The following is an 18,116-nucleotide window of genomic DNA, read 5'->3' as shown; positions in this document are numbered from 1 at the left end:
TCAATAACTAGAGTTTTAAACAATTTACTGACATTTAAAATAAACTTGGAATTTCTTTTTCTTTCTTCTTTTTTGTTTTGGAAGCCAGGATTTTTCTATGTACATCTGGCTGTCCTAGAGTCACTATGTAGCTCAGGCTGGCCTTGAACTCACAAAGATATGTCCGCTTCTGCCTCCTGGGTGCTGAGATTAAAGGTGTGTGCTGTGCTACTACACCAGGCTGAGCTTGGAATTTCACTTCTTTGAATTATTGTAGAATTTATCTCTGGAATTCATATTACTGGACAAGGTCTATAGACTTCCAATCATTTCTTGCTTGGACAGCTCCATAAGATATATTAGATAAATGCGATTCTCTGTTCATGTTCCAAATGTTTTGGGTCTACATGTTCACAAACACATACACACATGGATACATATAGAATTCATCTATGGGGCTTCCTGGAATGTTAATATTTCAGGACTAAAACCCTGGTAACAAACCAAGTCCACTGTCCACTGTGCAATACCCAGGAGCCTGCAGCAGGGACCCGCCTCTCCCTAATTAGAACCCATAGTTCCTTCTTGTCTGAAAACTTGAAATCTCTATCTAAAGACATAACTAATAACTTCCCTCATTTATTCTGACTTCTAGATCTATAGGTAGGATTGAAGAATAATCAGTAGAGACATATTGATCTTGGTAGGAGAGTAGCAGAATTCTATGCCAAAGAACTTGTGAGTCCAGCTAATACATACTGGCTCACACCAGGAAAAACAGAAGTACCAGGTTTGGCTTGGCACATGGAGTTGTATGATGACATGGCATGAGAAAGACTTCATTGACTTTCATACATTTTCCAGAACTAATAGGATTTACACTCAACCACGTAATGGGCTCAACTCCAGTCACTGTTAAAGATGGTACCTCTTTTAGATCTGGTAATTAGGTTACAGGTCTGGATAGTACATGTGACTATTGATTTGAGCATGTATTATATTCTTTCCTGTTTAGAAAATGTCGGACAGTACAAATTCATGTGGAGTAAATTTGATATATATTTAGTCTTTAGAATACATGTGTGCATGCGTGTGTGTGTGTGTGTGTGTGTGTGTGTGTGTGTGTGTGGGCACGCACGCACATGCATACACAGGCCCACACACGTTTATCAAGACACTCTGGGATTAAAAAGATTTGAGATTTGGGTTTTTCAGATACGTCTTTCCAGATGTCTCTGTCAGGGTTCCTGACCTTAACCAGGTTCCTTCCCTTCTATGGCTGCAACAGTCCATGTCAATCATTAGACCGTCACTTTGTGCCAGTAGGTACCTGGTCCCATCAACTCTTTGGTGCTGGGGATTTAGATAGGTTTTACTGTAATACAGATTGTCCTGCAATTTCCCTAAATAGCTCAAGCTGTCCCTAAATTTCTAACAGTTCTCTTACACAGCTTCCCAAATGCCAAGAATCACAGGCATGAGCTACCATGCCCAACTTTCAATGTTCCATCTTTTATGAGTTGGGTGCTTTCTAGGATCATTCCTAAACAAGCTTTCAAGATAGGTTCTATAGAAAGCATGTGGAGTAGAATTTAGAATGATGTCTACCAGGGTGGAACATCTGTGGAAAAGGGGAGTTAAAAAAAAAAATGTCTGGTCCATTCAGCTATCCCAATATTGGAGTGACACGGCTGGACTTTCGTACCTCTGCTTCCCTCAGTCTTTGCATGCATACTACCCCTGAGAAGGGCATATCCTTGGGAGAGGTGACTCTCTGCAATGGGTCAGCCAGGGAGGATGGAACCTGGAAGTTGGTCCTGTCCTGAAAGGGGAATGGGAGTGTATTTTCTCATCTTCCACAACCAGATAGGAACTGGAGGAATCTGGAGTTGCTTGCATTCTTGTGATTATCAACTGCTTTACAAGCTAAAAACATTCTGTACATGACAACATAATATTTATGTTTTCTCTATATATTTTTGCCACTCAATGATAGAGACCTCATATGTATATTTCTTCATCTCAAGGGAAATTTGCTCTGTTTCTTTCTGGAGTTTTTCCTGGAATTTAAATCTGTTGTTCTAAAATAGTTTGAATAGGAGTGAATTCTGTCCAAGCTAAAGAAGATACCCCAGAATGAAAGTTTTTAAAAGTCATAAGACAGATATGGAAAGAGAGAGAAAGAGAGAGGGAAGAAGAGAAAGAGAGAGAGAGAGAGAGACAGACAGACAGACAGACCATGAAGGTAATAGAGCAGTTACCAAGTTCCTTATATTTCCATCCCTGAAGCAGCCCTGCGGTGAACAAGTGGAAACACAGGGCCTGGTTTTGCAGGTGTCTGAGGAACATGATACCCACTTGGTTCTTTGTGAGACTTTGCGCCTTTGTCACAACTCTAAAATTAAAGAGGTAAGCAGAAGAGGACAGCTCAAGAAGAGCTGTGGGTATCTAGCTCACCTGGAAGAAACCCAGCAAGACTTTAGATGGGAAGACAACAGTGATGCTCTAATGTCGTCTCTGGGCTGATATCTAAGTGTGTTCTACCTGTCGCTTGTCTGAAAGCATGCACCTCCTTCGTTCCCCACTCAGGAACTCTAGGGACACTGTTTCTTTTTGTGTCTTCAGGCCATCTGGACCCCTTATCGCCAGATGGATGCTGATGGCAGGGTAAGCATTTTCTTCAAAGCTGTCTTCCTGCACCTTGTTATCCATCTGAGGTCATGAGCAGGCACACCCTCCTCCACACCCATCCTGTTTGCTTTTTCATTCATTAATCTGATCTCATTTCTTGTTCCAAGCATGTTATTTATAGCATCACTTTAGGAAAAATAACCCACCCTATTACTGTTTTCCTTTCTCCACAGGACTTTTCTTCTCACATTCATTTGCTTTTCCTTTCACATCATTTGCCTTGTATTGTGTTCCTTCACATGGCTTTGTATGAGTTCCTTGGGATTTCTCCTTTAAAGCAATGGTTTGCAGTATTTCTCATATAAATTTCGAAATGTCACTTTAAAACTGAGCTCTTGAAGGACTGTAGCATACCGATGTTAGAATTCTGGCTAAATTAAAACAACCCTCTTGCAGTGATTATCAAACATAATTAAAAATAGAAGGAGAAAAACGTGCATTTCTCAACCTCATTGGAAATAAATAGGAAAAGGATGTTGAGGTTTATTCATGCAGAGGGCTATTTAATGAGTCTGATTTATGTTTACTTAGTTCCAAGATGATTCTTCTTCATAAAACCATGACCTCATCAGCTGGTGTTTAAGACATGTTAAATGACTGCAGGGGTTTGCTGAGAGGCTTTGACTTTCTTCCGTTCATCCAGCTAATCATCCAAAGGTCCCAGTGTAAATAGCAATCTCTCTGTGGTTTTGCCCTTTTCTCCATCTTTCCAGCTTCTCTCCACTGTCGTCTTTATCACATCTTCCTATGTTTTTGTGATATTCGCTCACCCATGCAGTCGTTGAAGGAATGTAGTGAACTCTCTTCAAAGCTCTGTTCCAGATTCTCGAGAACATGCAAATAAATAGAGCAAATAATTGTTCCCACTCATGGGCACAGTTGGAGGGAAAATGAGAATGAACATTTAAAATAATTGTATTAGTATGCTAGAATAATACCAATGCATAAACACTAAAAGAAGAAAGGTTGCTATTTTTACTTTGCTAATTCAACCTGCCCAAGAGCATGGAGATCTTTCCATTTTCTGGTGTCCTCTTCAGTTTCTTTCTTCGGAGTTTTAAAGTTCTTGTCATACAGGTCTTTCACCTGTTTGGTTAGAGTTACCCCCAAGATATTTTATATTATTTGTGGCTATTGTGAAGTGTGATGTTTCTCTGATTTCTTTCTCAGCCCATTTATCATCATCTATTAAGAGAAGGGCTACTGATTTTTTTTTAGTTTATCTTGTATCCTGCTACATTACTAAAGCTGTTTATGTGTTGTAAGAGTTCTCTTGTAGAATTTTGGGGATCACTTATGTATACTGTCATATCATCAGAGAATAGTGAGAGTTTGACTTCTTTTCTGATTTGTATCCCTTGATCTCCAACTGAGAAACTTCTGTAAAGCAAAGGGCACAGTCAACAAGATAAAACTGCAGAATGGGAAAAGATCTTTACCAACCCCATATTGGACAGAGGACTGATCTCCAAAATATATAAAGAACTCAAGAAACTTGACATCAAAAGAAAATCCAATAAAAAATATGGGTTACAGACTTAATCAGAGAACTCTCAGCAGAGGAATCTCAAATGGCTGAAAGAATGAAATGCTCAGCATCCTTAGCCATCAGAGAAATACAAATCAAAATAATCCTGAGATTCCATCTGTCAGAATGGCCAAGATCAAAACCACCAATGACAGCTTATGCTGGAGAGAATTTGGGGTAAGGAGAACACCCTCCATTGCTGGTAGGAGTGCAAACTTGCACAGCCACTTTGGAAGTCAGTAGGGCAATTTCTCAGAAAATTAGGAAACAATCTACCTCAAGACCCAGCAATGCCACTTTGGGGTATATACCCAAAGGATGTCAATCATACCACAAGGACATGTGTTCAACTATGTTCATAGCACCATTATTCGTAATAGCCAGAACCTAGAAACAACCTAGATGCCCCTCAACCAAAGAATACATAAGGAAAATGAGGTACATTTTCACAATGGAGTACTACACAGTAGTAAAAAATAATGACATCCAAGAAAATAAATGGATCGAGAAAAAAACATATTGAGTGAGGTAACCCAGGAAGAAAGACAAATATAATATGTACTCATTTTAAGTAGTTTTTAGACATGAAGCAAAGAAAAACTTGCCAATAGTCCACAACCCCAGAGAACCTAGCAAAGAGGACCCTAAGAGAGACATACATGGATCTATTACGTAAGAAGAAGAAAAAGACAAGAAATCCTGAATAAATTGGGAGTTTGGGGGTCACACGAGGGAGTGGAAGGGGAAAGGGGAAAATTGGAGAGGAGTGGAGAAAATATATAGTGCAATAAAAAACAATTAAAAATGAGATTTCATTGAATTTTTCCAAGGAACTTCAAAGGAAAAGAAGAAGAAAGAGAGCAGAAATTGTTGATGGGTAGAAGACTCATGTCTTCAAAAAAGTGACCAGGAAAAGCAACTTATGGCTTGAATCTGAAATGTCTTCCAAAGACTCATGGTTTGAATGCTTGACCTCCAACTTGTGGTATGATTTTGAAGTCTACGAAGCCTTTAGAGCAGTGATTCTCAACTACTAATGCTGTGACCCTTTAATACAGTTCCTCAAGTTGTGGTGGCCCCCAACCATCAAATTATTTTCTTTGCTATTTCATAACAGTAATTTTGCTACTCTATGAATTGCAATATAAATATCTGATATGCAGGCTATCTAAGATGCAACCACTGCAAAACGGTCAATCCCAAGGACTCATGACCCACAGGTTAAGAATCACTGCTTTAATTCCGTTCCTCATGCTGTGGTACCCCCAACCATAAAATTATTATCTTGCTACCTTACAACTATAATTCACTGTTGTTATGAAATGTAATGTAAATATATGATGTGCAGATAATCTCAAGTGACCTGTGTGAAAGGGATCTTGCCCCACAGGTTGAAATCTGTGATTGGCTGAAGTAGACCACTGGGTGGGCCTTTGAAGGTTATACTCACTTCTGCCTTTGCTGTGCTGCTCTGCTGCCTGGCCTGTGGTCATGATGTAAACAAACCATTGCCTTACTGTCAGAGCCCCTCTCGGCTCCCTTGCATGGATGTTTCCCATGCTCAGGATCGACGGTACTGACTGAAATGCCAAGCCAGCATAAACCGCTCCTCTCTTACTTGACTTCTGCCTGCTATTTCGTGACAGGGAGAAGAAAAGCAGTTGCTATTGGTTTGGTAGAGGAAATCAGGTTGTGACATGATTGTATCTGGCTGATTTTAACATGTTTATAATGCAAATTCAGAGAAAAATTTTGAGCCGAATGACACGAGAAATGGATGGTTTTTAAACATTTTATTTCTTTTAGTGTGCGTGTGTGTCTGCGATGGCTATGTCATGTGGGTGCATGTAAACCCCAGCACACAGCATGCTTGTGGAAGTCAGAGGACTGCTTAGAAGACGCAGTTCTCTCCTTCTACCACTGGGTCCTGGGAATCAAACTTAAGTCGGCAGCCTTGGAAGCAAGCACTCTTACCAGCTGAGCCCTCTCAGTGGCCTGAAATAAGCAGTGTGGGGAGTCAAGGAACTTTAAACTTCTTCAAAGTTTTAACAAGTTAACTACTGTAGACAAAACCATGGCAGTTGCTAAAGGCATTCCCGTTACTGTATACTTTCCACTGAGGTAACAGGAAACCTGTCTAGAACGCAAGACCCTGACCCACTGAATGCTCTAGGGTGTGAAAATACTAAGTTATATGGAAAATGTTCCTTTAAAAAGATTGTATATGAAAATGGTAGAATCATAGGGGATTTTCTGCTCCAAAATGACTGTTTGTGGAAATGATTTTCTGGATTCAGTCACCCTTGTCCTCAGAAGATGCTGTAGCCAAGGAAACCTGGCCACATTTCAAGCAACAGATCATCCATGTTATTCTGATTCTGTAACCATGCAGAATGCAAGAGCTTTAGGGTCATGAATGCTTGCACCTAGGTTCCAGAAGAAGCCAGTAAGGCCAAGCAGTGCTTCATAGGCTCCCATTGGCTGCAGGGAAGCTGTGAGAATTTAATGTCTGAAGAGATGGAGTTGAAACCTAAGCTACTGTTGAGACACAAGGGTGCTGGCGAGGCCACAACACATCGCCAAGGAAATCAGGAGCCAAATGGAGCGAATCTAAAGAAGAAAGTATATGTACTACTAAAGGCAAAGCCATAGGGACAGGGCTGCCCCAACCTGAGCCTGTTGGATCTCACGTCATGCTACCTCCTGAGATGGATGTCAGATAAGGATCTCTGAGACTTAAATTTTGGCCCTGATCTACTGTAAATAATCTGGTCTGATCTGCCCTTTCTGTATCTTCATTCTTTCCTTTGGAATGGGAATGCTTATTCTGGAATTATGCATTGGAGTTATTTAGCTTAGCTGTGTGTGTGTGTGTGTGTGTGTGTGTGTGTGTGTGTGTGTGTGTGTGTGTTTTACATGCTCACAGCTAGTAATTTGCCTTGGGCCTCATAAGTGAGTCTAAACTTTTGAACAATGCTGAGTCTTTAGACCAAGGGAACTTCTGAAGTTAGATCGGGTGCATTTTTCCCTGTGAACTAGCCACCGGCCTTTGGGATCCATGGGTGGAATGCCTTGTTTTGACTCAGAGATGTCCCCCACAGGCTCCCATTTTGAGTCTTTGGTCTGCAGCGTGTCTTGTGACTTTCAAGCTCTGTGAGTATGTAGGACGTGAGGCCTGCCTGGGTGGCTGAAGCAGCAGACTAGGAGTGGACCTGCTGCCCGTTCTGCTCTCTGCTTCTTGGTCTGTGGTTATGATGTAAACAAGTCACTGCCTTGTGCTTTGCTGCCACGGGAATTGTTCCAAGTTGCCTTCCCCACTGAACCATACTCTCTAAGACCTTGAGACAAAATAAACCTTGCCCCCTTGAATCCGTTCTGTCAGGTATTTTGCCACAGTAGTGAGAAAAGAATAGTAAGTCTCATTGAAAAAATAATACCTTTAAGAAGACCTGAAAAAAGAAAGGGTCGCACATTAAGGGGAAGAATTATCTAATCACAAAAAGCAGGTATATAGGTTAGCAGTCCTGTGTCAAGACTGTACCAATCATATTTGAGGAGTAGCCGTGAGTGAGGAATATAGCAGTTAAAGATGATGCCTGAGAAGGAATTTAAGGCACACAGAGTCACAGACAGCCGCAGAATACCCAATGAGAGAAATAATTCACACATTTACCTGAGAACTTATAGATCATAGTGAGAGCAGGTAAATTTGAGATTATTTTAGAGGCACACTGTCCATGTTCTGATCCAGTTTGTGTTCTTTGTGACTGGACAAAAGCTGGTCTCCTAGGCCACTCTCTTACTCAATTTGTGAACATGTTGTAAGGGGCCATTTGTTGATTCCCACTGCTCAGCTCTGAAATAATCACACAGAAATTATATTAATTAAAACACTGCTTGGCCCATTAGCTCTAACTTCTTATTGTCTAACTCTTACATCTAAATTTAACTCATCTCCATTAAGCTGTGCACCACCACAAGGTCATGGCCTACCAGCGAAGTTTCAGCATGTTTGTCTCCGGTGGTGGCTCCATGGCTTCTCCCTGACTCTGCCCTCTTTCTCCCAGCATTCAGTTTAGTTTTCCCTGCCTAGCTAAGTTCTGCCTTACTATAGGTCTAAATGAGCTTCTTTATTAACCAATGGTATTCACAGAACACAGAGAGAAATCTCATATCATAAACACTCCCTCCTCACTAAACCTTGTCTTTTTCTTTTTCCAGTCCTCTAACCTGTAGGGCCCTGGTCTCCCTTATTCCTGTGGTGCATTTGTGGGGACAGTTTATGATCAACTTACTAAGCTTCCTGTGTGTTTCTGTGCTATGCCTGCCCCGCCTGGTGGTTAGCTGCAGGGCATTCACTCCATTGATAATATGGTAATTTCCTACCTGCCTGGGCGGAGATCCTTGTGCTGCAGTCAGGTAGATAAAAACTCCCCCAACGCTGAATAAAGTGGCATTCGGCTGATCTCCTTTCGAATGACCCTGGTCTCTCTGTGTCTTCTTTTCAATCTCCAGGCCCTTGCCCGACTCGCGTTCGGTACAGTGGCGCGCGAACTGTACCGAGGGTGTAACACCAAATCGGGTGTTACAATTGGAGGCTCTGCTGGGATTCCAATAAAGCTACAGTGAAAGGAGCATGAGCTCCATAGTCTACAACTGCTTCTTTCAACTGCTTAATATCCTTAAAAGCCAGAGGGTTATGTTGCCTGGTCCTCTGTCCCTGTTGATCAATCTTTTTCACAACAGGATAAATCTGCTTCTCTCCACTTAGATAATTTAACCTGTCCCGGATCTCTCGGATTTCTGCCTCTAAGTCCATAGGGGCAGAAGCAGTAGTGCAAGGATTATGCGGAGGCGGTCTCATGGAGACATCTCCGTTTGCTTCCTTCCTTTCCTCTTTTTCTAACTTCTTTTTTATCAGTGCGATCTCCTTTTCTAAAATTTCTTCTTCTTCTTCTATATCCTTTCTATTACTTCCTGTTTCTAAAACTTCCTGTTCCTCAAAACTCTTAATAGAACTCACAGACTCTATTTCCTGAATCTCCTCAAGGGTTTTGTTTAAACTCTCTAATTGCTCTTTCACTTTAACATCATCACTGAGAAGAGCATCTCTGACCAAGCGCCATAGTGAAAATATTGCCACGGGGAATTCTTGTGGCCCTCGCTCTTTCAGTGCATTTTGAAGATCAGCCTTTACCTGCTCCCAATCAGTAATATTAAAACCCCCTGCATGTAGGAACCAGGGACTAAACTCTAAAACTGTCTTAATGATCTCTTGTGCTGTCTCAACTTTAATACCGGTGCCTTTATTTTCCAAAAGACCTAACAACTGGCCTGTTAACCGGCCCTTTAACACAGGAACAGAATAACTTGCACCCATAACCAATACACCCTCGCCGCACAATTTCTTACCTGCTGGCCAGCCTTCCCGAGGGCGACCTCTCAGGGATCCCTACTTCCCGATCTCGCAGATGGGTCTAGTTGCCGATGATCATCCCAGCTGAGAGATTGCAGCCCAAGCTGTTTATTCTAGCTGTTTATGAGACCATCTTCCTTGATGCACACACAGTACCTGCCACCCATTCTCCAACAAGAGTCCATACTCTCCTCCCTGCCTGACCTTCCCATCCTACAGTCTGTATTAAGCTCCACCTCACTGATGCTTTTCTCTTCTTTACTTTCATTTTAGCACCACTATCCTCTGCCTTTCTCTCAAAGCCCATACCACATCCACTGACTTGTTACTTTACACTATTTTGTTTTATTTTCTAATTTATGTTTTGCTGCGTTACTAAGTCCATAAGCTCCACAGTGACAGATGGAATAAAGCCTACTTTTGTAACTTATAACCCTCCAGCACAGAGAAGGCAAACAATGTATGTCTGTCAAATACTTGCTGGACTGACAGAGTCTAAAAAGGGTGTTTAAGGTTGACTTGGGAAAATGAAGGAAATGAGAGTATAGTGTTACAAGTATGCATGAAGATGCCTTGATAAAACCAACTATTTTGTATGCTCACATAAAAATTAATACATTAAGTTAGTCTTTGCATGATGATCTGGCCAGCTCTCTTGACCAGGTAAAAGGCAGGTTGGTGAACATGATGGTGCCAAGCAACATCTGTAACCCCTTATTCATGATTACCCTCCCAGGAACATAGTTACTGATGGGGTCACAAGCATGTGTGCCTGCTTCCAGAACTGTGATGATGGTATCTCACACACCTCACCTATATAATCCATCTTCCCCAGCACACAAAATTCACCCCTTAGGCACCAGCTGCCATCTCTCATGCAACCCACCATCTCTCCCTCCCACTCTGCCCTCTTCTCCTCCCCCTGCATTCTGTGGATTATTTACAATCCTCACTTTTCAGGACAGGTCTCATTCAAACTTTCTGAGCTGCACATTTATACAGGCTCTAGGTTTTTCCTACCGGCTGTGGACATTTTTTTCTTTTTGCAAGCTCTACATTACCAACTAATTGAAATGACTGCTTGGTTCCATCTCTCTTATTAAAGACAGATTAAGGAAATCACTTCAGTACCTCAGCCATTTTAAAGCCATATTTAGTCTCATGCTCTTGCTTTACTAGCAGCCTTAAAAAGAAACTGTCCCTACGAGCCTTTCCCCTGCTTCCTAGTCTATTTATGATATCAAAAACACATTTAAATTTGGCGGCTCATTTCATTTCCTCCTTGAATGAATGCAATTTATTTTCATTTCCTACTGGACTTCTTGGCATACATTTTTTAATTTACCTTTATCTATATGTAATTTGTGATCTGTCATTTCAAGTGTTTAGTTCTTAACGATCTTGAATAGGAAAAAGGAAATGTAATGCTATGAATTTCATTTGGGGTTGGTGTTCTTCAGATCTGTCTTCCTGTTTGCTCTGATAATTTTCTGGGCTCCTTATTGGTCAGTACCATGGATTAACTATCACACACTCACTTGTGAGCAGGTTCAATGACCAATCACAAGCCTTCCCAGAAGAATGTGTGTCATTGGTGGAGGGGGAGGTGTCACAGTGTAGGAAGAGGGCCCGCTTGTTTGTCCCGGCCGCACAGCTAGCTTAGCTCCACACAAAAACTGTATTAATTAAATTGCCGCTTGGCCCGTTAGCTCTAAATTCTCATTGGCTCACTCTTAAATCTTAATTTAACCAATTTCTATTAATCTGTGTATCACCACATGGTCATGGCCTACTAGCAAAGTTTCAGCATGTCTATCTTCAGTGGTGGGTCCATGACATCTCTCTTTCCACCTTCTTTCTCCCAGCATTCAGTCCAGTTTTCCCCACCTACCTAAGCTTTGCCCTATCAACAGGCCAAGGCAGGTTTTTTTTTTTTATTCATTAACCAATAAAAGCAACACATAGACAGAAGGACCTCCCATACCATCACATGCCTTAAGAATATTATTTTCCAGCCTAGACCCTACAAATGAATTTCAGTATCTGACTTTATGTTTAGATGCTTTGGGCCTAAGGCCTCATTCAAAAATTTGTGCTAGTCCTGAGTATATTCCAAGTTTTGCCGTTGTGTATTTATTTCCTGGTCCATAGCTAAGAGCTCAGGGCTACCTTCTTCATATAGAGACCCTGATCTAGCCTCGTGTTTGTGCAACAGTGTACTTAGATCTTTGTGTCTAATTAAGGGCCAGAGACAACTAACAAGGATCACTCCAGGAAATTCTCCATGCCAAATGGAGACTTGGAGAAGTGGCGCCACCCTGTCCCCTGGATGGCTCACTCTGCCTTCCTACTTGAACATCTGTCCACATCTGCTTCTCGACAGGATGCCTCACCATGGAGCGTCTGACCTTGTTTTCTTCTAGCAAGCATCTCATTCACACACCTGTTATAGGAGGGCTTTTACTTTTTTTTTTCCTGTTCAATTTATCCTGCTTTCTTTCATTAAGAACATCCTCAGCCGGGCGGTGGTGGCGCACGCCTTTAATCCCAGCACTAGGGAGGCAGAGTTAGGCGGATCTCTGGGAGTTCGAAGCCAGCCTTGTCTACAAGAGCTAGTTCCGGGACAGGCACCAAAGCTACAGAGAAACCCTGTCTCGAAAAAAAAGAAAAGAACATCCTCAGTAAACCAAAACGTTATAGGGTTTGTCTGAATCTCATCCATCTCCTAAGATGCTGTTCTGTCAATGCCATCTCAGTATCCCAAGTCCCCCTGCCAAAACACTGTTCTCACCTTTGCCTGTTTCCTGCCATGGTGTTTGGTCTTGATAACTCCCCTTCCTCTTTGCCTATTTGCAGCAGGACTCTGGTGTGCTGATTCTGCAAAGGCCACTCTCCAGGCTTCTTATATTTCTCCTGAAACTTGCATCCATTTTTATTACCATAATATGGCACTGTTCGTGAGAGTTAAGAAAAGCTTTCTGTGTTGATGTCCATGGTTTATATTGCTACAAGAGACCATGCTGAGGTCCATGGCATGTACTGACCCCAGAGGATATATGGATGTCTGTAGGCAAGCTCTTTCTCTGGCCTGCTAGCCATCTCCCAAATAATGACAAGGAGACTTCTTATTAATTATGAAAGCTTGGCTTTTAGCCTATACTTGTCCCACTAATTTGTATAACTTAATTTAACCTGTTTCTATTAATCTGTTTTGTCTCAGTGCTTTTTACCTTTATTTCATCCTGTATGTCTTGCTTTCCTGTTTCCTCTATGTCTATCTGTCCATGGCATTATCTCAGCATCCCCCTTTCTCTTTGTGTGTCTAGATTCCTCTTCCTACTTACTCTTTCTGTCCAGATGTCCCACCTATACCTCCTGCCTAGTTATTGGCCATTTAGGTGCCCTATTAGACCTTAGGCAGGCAAGGCAAAACAGCAATACCTCATTATACAATTAAACACATGGAACACATCTTCAAATAGTTAAGCTAATATTCCACAACAGATGCCTGTGGTCAGTGCTCCAGCTGACACTAAAGGACAAGGACGTTTCTTCTAAAGTGGTTTCACTGACTGCAGACTCACAGCTGAGAAAGACATAGATGACTTCCATGACAACCTCTTTCTCTCCCTCCCTTCCCCAAAAAGAAGTAACAGTCTAGACAGGAAGCCATCAAAGAGAACTCTTAAAAATTGTGATAAGGATGCTGAAGTGTAGCTCTCCACAACTGGTGGCTTCTGGCAGGGTTGTGAGTGGGGAAGGACTCAGGTTTCTTTAAGGGACTGGCCACTGGGAATGTGACCAAGCTTTAATACGTATATGAGCAACACAAATTGGACTTGCCTTTTTTTCTCCTTTTTTTTTTTTTATGGACGGGAAGTCAGATGGACCTGGGAGAGCTGAGAACTGAACTGAGTATGATCATGGTCATTATGTGAATTACCAAATAGTCAATAAAAATATTATGTTAGAAAAACGAATAGATAAATAAATAATAAGAAAGACCCTCTGGAGATGATTAGAAGATTCTATACTCTCAGTATACAGACTGTCTGTCTGTTCTACAAAAAATAAACATTAGCAAATATGAATCTTTAAAGAGCAATAAAGCAATCATTTTAATACTAAGAGTGATTTTTCATTTTAAATTACAATATTCAGCTTTAAAAACAAGATAATCAAGTCTTTCATATTCTGCTCTTAGAAGTAGGAAGCAAGTACATAACATAATTTTGTGCTAATTTTTGATGTGGGATTCCCCTCTGTGTGCTGTGAATACCATTGGTTAATAAAGGAACTACATTGGGCCTATAGCAGAGCTATAGGGGAATAGAGGTAGGTGGGGAAAACTAAACTGAATGCTGGGAGAAGGACAGCAGAGTCAGAGAGAAGCCATGGAGCCACCACTGGAGACAGAGGACAGACATGTTGAAACTTTGCTGGTAGGCCACAACCTTGTGGTGACACACAGATTAATGGATATGGGTTAAATTAAGATATAAGAGTTAGCCAATAAGAAGTTAGAGCTAATGGGCCAAGCAGTGATTTAAATAATATCATTTCTGTGTGATTATTTCGGGGCTAAGAAGCCAGGAACCAACAAGTAGCCTCCTCCAACAAAATTTTAATTTAGTTCTTGAGAATTCCATATATTCATATGATACATTTTGCTCATACCCTCCCCTCATTCCTCCCTAACTGCCTGTGACTGCCCCTCACATCCCTTCTCAAATTTATGTCTTCTTCATTTTTTTAAAAATAACCCATGGAGTCCAATTAGAACTGCTCATATGTGTATGGGCAACCTACTGTGGACCAAACTCCTGAAGAAAACTGGCTCTTCCTCCTCACAGATCTTTGATCTCCTACAGCTCCTCAATTAAGGCCTCTTGAGCTTCTCTGCAGTTATGCTGGAATTTTAGCAGGCTTATCTTATTCTGGTCTTGTGACAGCCACCACAGCTGCTGGACGCTTATGACTGTTACCGCCCTGACATAGTAGTGATCACATGCTGGCAGCGGCCCTCTCTGGCTTCTGATTCTTAGACTCTTTGCACCCCATCTTCTGTAATGTCCCCTGAGTGTTCAGTTCTGAGTACTCATCACCACTCTCTGCACGTAGACCAGTCTTGAGGCTCTGTGAACCACTGTCTGCTGCAGGAGGAAGCTTCTATGGAGAGGCTGAGAACTACGCTAGTCTATGGATCTAAAGAAAGTATTCATTAGACAGTTTGATATTGTGTATGTATTTAACACAAATAGTGGCAGTTCCTCCGCTGGCGCCTATAACCTTCCCAGCTACTTATTCTCATCCAGGTTTAAAGGAGGCTCATTCTTTGTAACCCAGTAATGTTCCATTTAACAATATGCCTTATGGATATAGTAAAATAATCAGACAGGGACACATGGATGAAGATATTTAACTTTTCTACAGTGCCCTTCTGTACTATGGGAGACTGGTTCCCTGAGAACTGTGGGTACCAAAATCTACCAGATGCTCAAGCCCTGGCAGTAAAATATCCTGTAATTGCATTTGCATAATACAATCACATCTTCCCATATGCTTGCCAACATCTCTGAATTATTTTAAATCTAACACAATATAAGTGCTGGGTCAATTGCTATTATGGTGCAGAATCTATGGAATAATGACAAGGAAACAGTGTCTGGACATGTTCTGCACAAATATGTTTTCCCCAAATGGTTTTGATCTGTAGTCGGTTGAATCTGTGGTGTGTAAGCAATAAGTGAGGAAGGCCAGTTGTATTTAAAAGAGCAAACACAGGAAGACAAAATGTCACTAATAGCAGAAAGCTAATATATAATAATAACATTTGCTGTGTCACATCAGGGAGCGGTTGAAATACTTTTTAAAAATATTTTAATGTGGGAAAATAATGCATTGTTAAGTGGACACAGTAAAATTCAAAATACTGTATTCTGTGATGTTATGTGCCTGTGCCATGGTGTGTTCATGTGTTTGCCGTGTGTGTGTGTGTGCTTTGTAAATAAGGGCAGGGTAAAGCAGCTAAAACATGAATAACACTAACTGCATTTTGGAGCTATAATAGATTTTCATTGTATTTTGTTCCTGTGTTTTTTCATATTTTCCATGGTAAGCATATATTGCTTTTATAGTCTCAAAAATGTCATTAAAAACCTGAAAGTAGATAGGCTGGAGTTCAGTGTTTTTCAGATGCTGGCTCTGATGGGGGAAGGAAAGAGAGGGAGAACTGAATACAAAAGCATATCTGCCTTTCGCATAGCTTTCCTGTTATACGGCTCCCGCTCTTGGGAGAGAGCGCCTTCCGGCTTCCGGGCATGTTAGCGTCAGTCTTACTTCCTCATGCTCAATCATAATACTGTAAGTCGTCTTTGTTGAGATAAACCCCATACAACAAAACTATCGGAAATACCAGACTGGCCAGCTCTCATCCTCCTGTCGTAGTTCCATAGGTAGGTGAACAGTGAAGCCCACTGCGCATGCCTCCTGAGAAGTGCATTCAAGGGAGCAGAGTGAGGCACCTCTCTTTGGAGGGATTGCAAAGAACACTAGAAATGCTTGCCGGAAATTTCAGAGCAATTGTGAACTCTGAGAACATGGAGTGTCTTCAGACTGCTTCAAAATCGTTTTTACATGCTTTTAGTAACTTCCTAGAGAAGTTGCCCCGAAGCCTTTTGTGCGAGGGAGAGAATGACGGCTGAGTGAAGGAGTCAGGCCGGCAAGAAAGAAAGAGGCAAACCTCAGCCGCCTTCCTGGGCTGAACCACATGTGGTTTTGGTTCTCAGAGCCGCAGTGCAGCTGTGCAGTGAGCCATTGCCTCTGGATTCTCCCTTCCAAGGAACCCTCCCCACTGAAGGCGTGTGGACAGCTTTCCTAGTCCTTGCCAACCTTCCATAGACTCCTTGTGGGCAAGGGATGTTCTGGCCTGGCTTTGCTGGCTTCTCTTCCCTCCTCATCAGCACCGAGTGCCCTAGCTCTGACTTAAGCATTCCTGACTGTTAAGGCTGTATTTTCCTAACCTCAAACCCCAGAGCATGTGGGAGGACACTTTCTCTCAATTTGTCTCAAAAACAAAAAGTCTTTGCAATTTAAAAATTAGATCATATTTAGTTATATTTAGTAAGGGAAAAGTTGTGTGAAGTCAAGACTTTGTGGTCCATCTGGTTTCATGGTCGCCGTACTTGGGCTGAAGATCCCTGCGATGCCCTGAAGATTCGGCCAGGGCTTCCTGGGATTCCCCTGCAAGCCACTCTCGTGATTCCAGCTTAAACTTGGCAGCGTTTCCTGCCTGGCAGATGTTTCCTTTGCAGCTCCTTCCCAGTGGGAACCAAGCACATAATCGCTTAGCCACTTATGAGCCCACAGCTCAGCAGCTTCCCAGCTCCGAGCCTCCTCCCAAGGGTGCTACGCTGCTCCTCGTCATCTCAGCTTTTTAAAGACTCTGTGTATTGGATGAGCACTTAAAATGTACAGCCTTCTCTCTCCTGTTTTCAGTGTAAGTTTCATATTTTCCAAAGGTCAGCCAAAGACAGAAGCAGTTCCAATCAAGGAGTAAGCAGGGACTGAGGAACTTTGAGGGTCTTCCCACAGTCTGAGATGCTCTCTCTGGGTATGACAGGCACTTTTCAGTGTAAGATCAGTGTTGTAGTAATAGGAGTGGCGGACTACACTCTTGGCACCCCGCCGCCTGTACGGCTAGCTTTATACCCGAAATAATTACACGGAAACTGTATTCTTTTAAACACTGCCTGGCCCATTAGTTCCAGCCTCTTATTGGCTAGCTCTTACATATTGATCTAACCCATTTCTAATATCCCTGTAACACCATGAGGTGTCTTACCAGGGAAGATCTTAACTTGCGTCTGTGTCCGGTAGGAGAATCATGGCGACTCCTTGACTCAGCTTTTTTCTCCCAGCATTCTGTTCTGTTTACTCCGCCTACCTAATTTTATGTCCTATTAAAGGGCCAAGGCAGTTTCTTTATTTAACCAATGAAACAACAGATAGAAAGATGACCCTCCTCCATCACAGTGTAACCTCTGAGATCTCAGACTGAAGTTCATCTCTGTTTACCATGAATATCACTTCAGTTCAAATACCTTGAGGATGTTCTTGTGTGACCCCAAAGCTTAAACAGGGTGAGAATGCAGGCCTTTTCCTTAGAGAGAAAGGCGTTTCAGACTGGCCTTTCAAGTAACTTGTTATCACTGGGCATCTATGATGTGTCCGGCCTTTGACACTGTAAATTGTGTGTGTGTGTGTGTGTGTCTGCACTCATGTGTGTGTGCTCATGTGTGTTTGTGTGTGTGTGTGTGTCTGGGTGATGATGTGACCTGGGTAGTGTGAGAAATTTTGTGTTTTCTGCCTAGAAAGGCTTAGGAAGAGCACTGAGCCCAGTGTGGGGAAGCAGCAAAGCTACCTTCCCCTCTGCAAAGGCAGATACTGTGATCACACAGGGGTTAAGAGGTGTCTCCTTAATATCATCAAACGTTCTGTTTC

This window comes from Microtus pennsylvanicus, chromosome 1 (genome assembly GCF_037038515.1).
Source record: "Microtus pennsylvanicus isolate mMicPen1 chromosome 1, mMicPen1.hap1, whole genome shotgun sequence".
NCBI lineage: Eukaryota > Metazoa > Chordata > Mammalia > Rodentia > Cricetidae > Microtus > Microtus pennsylvanicus.
The sequence above is the reverse complement of the archived record's forward strand: the minus strand, read 5'-3'. Positions refer to the sequence as shown.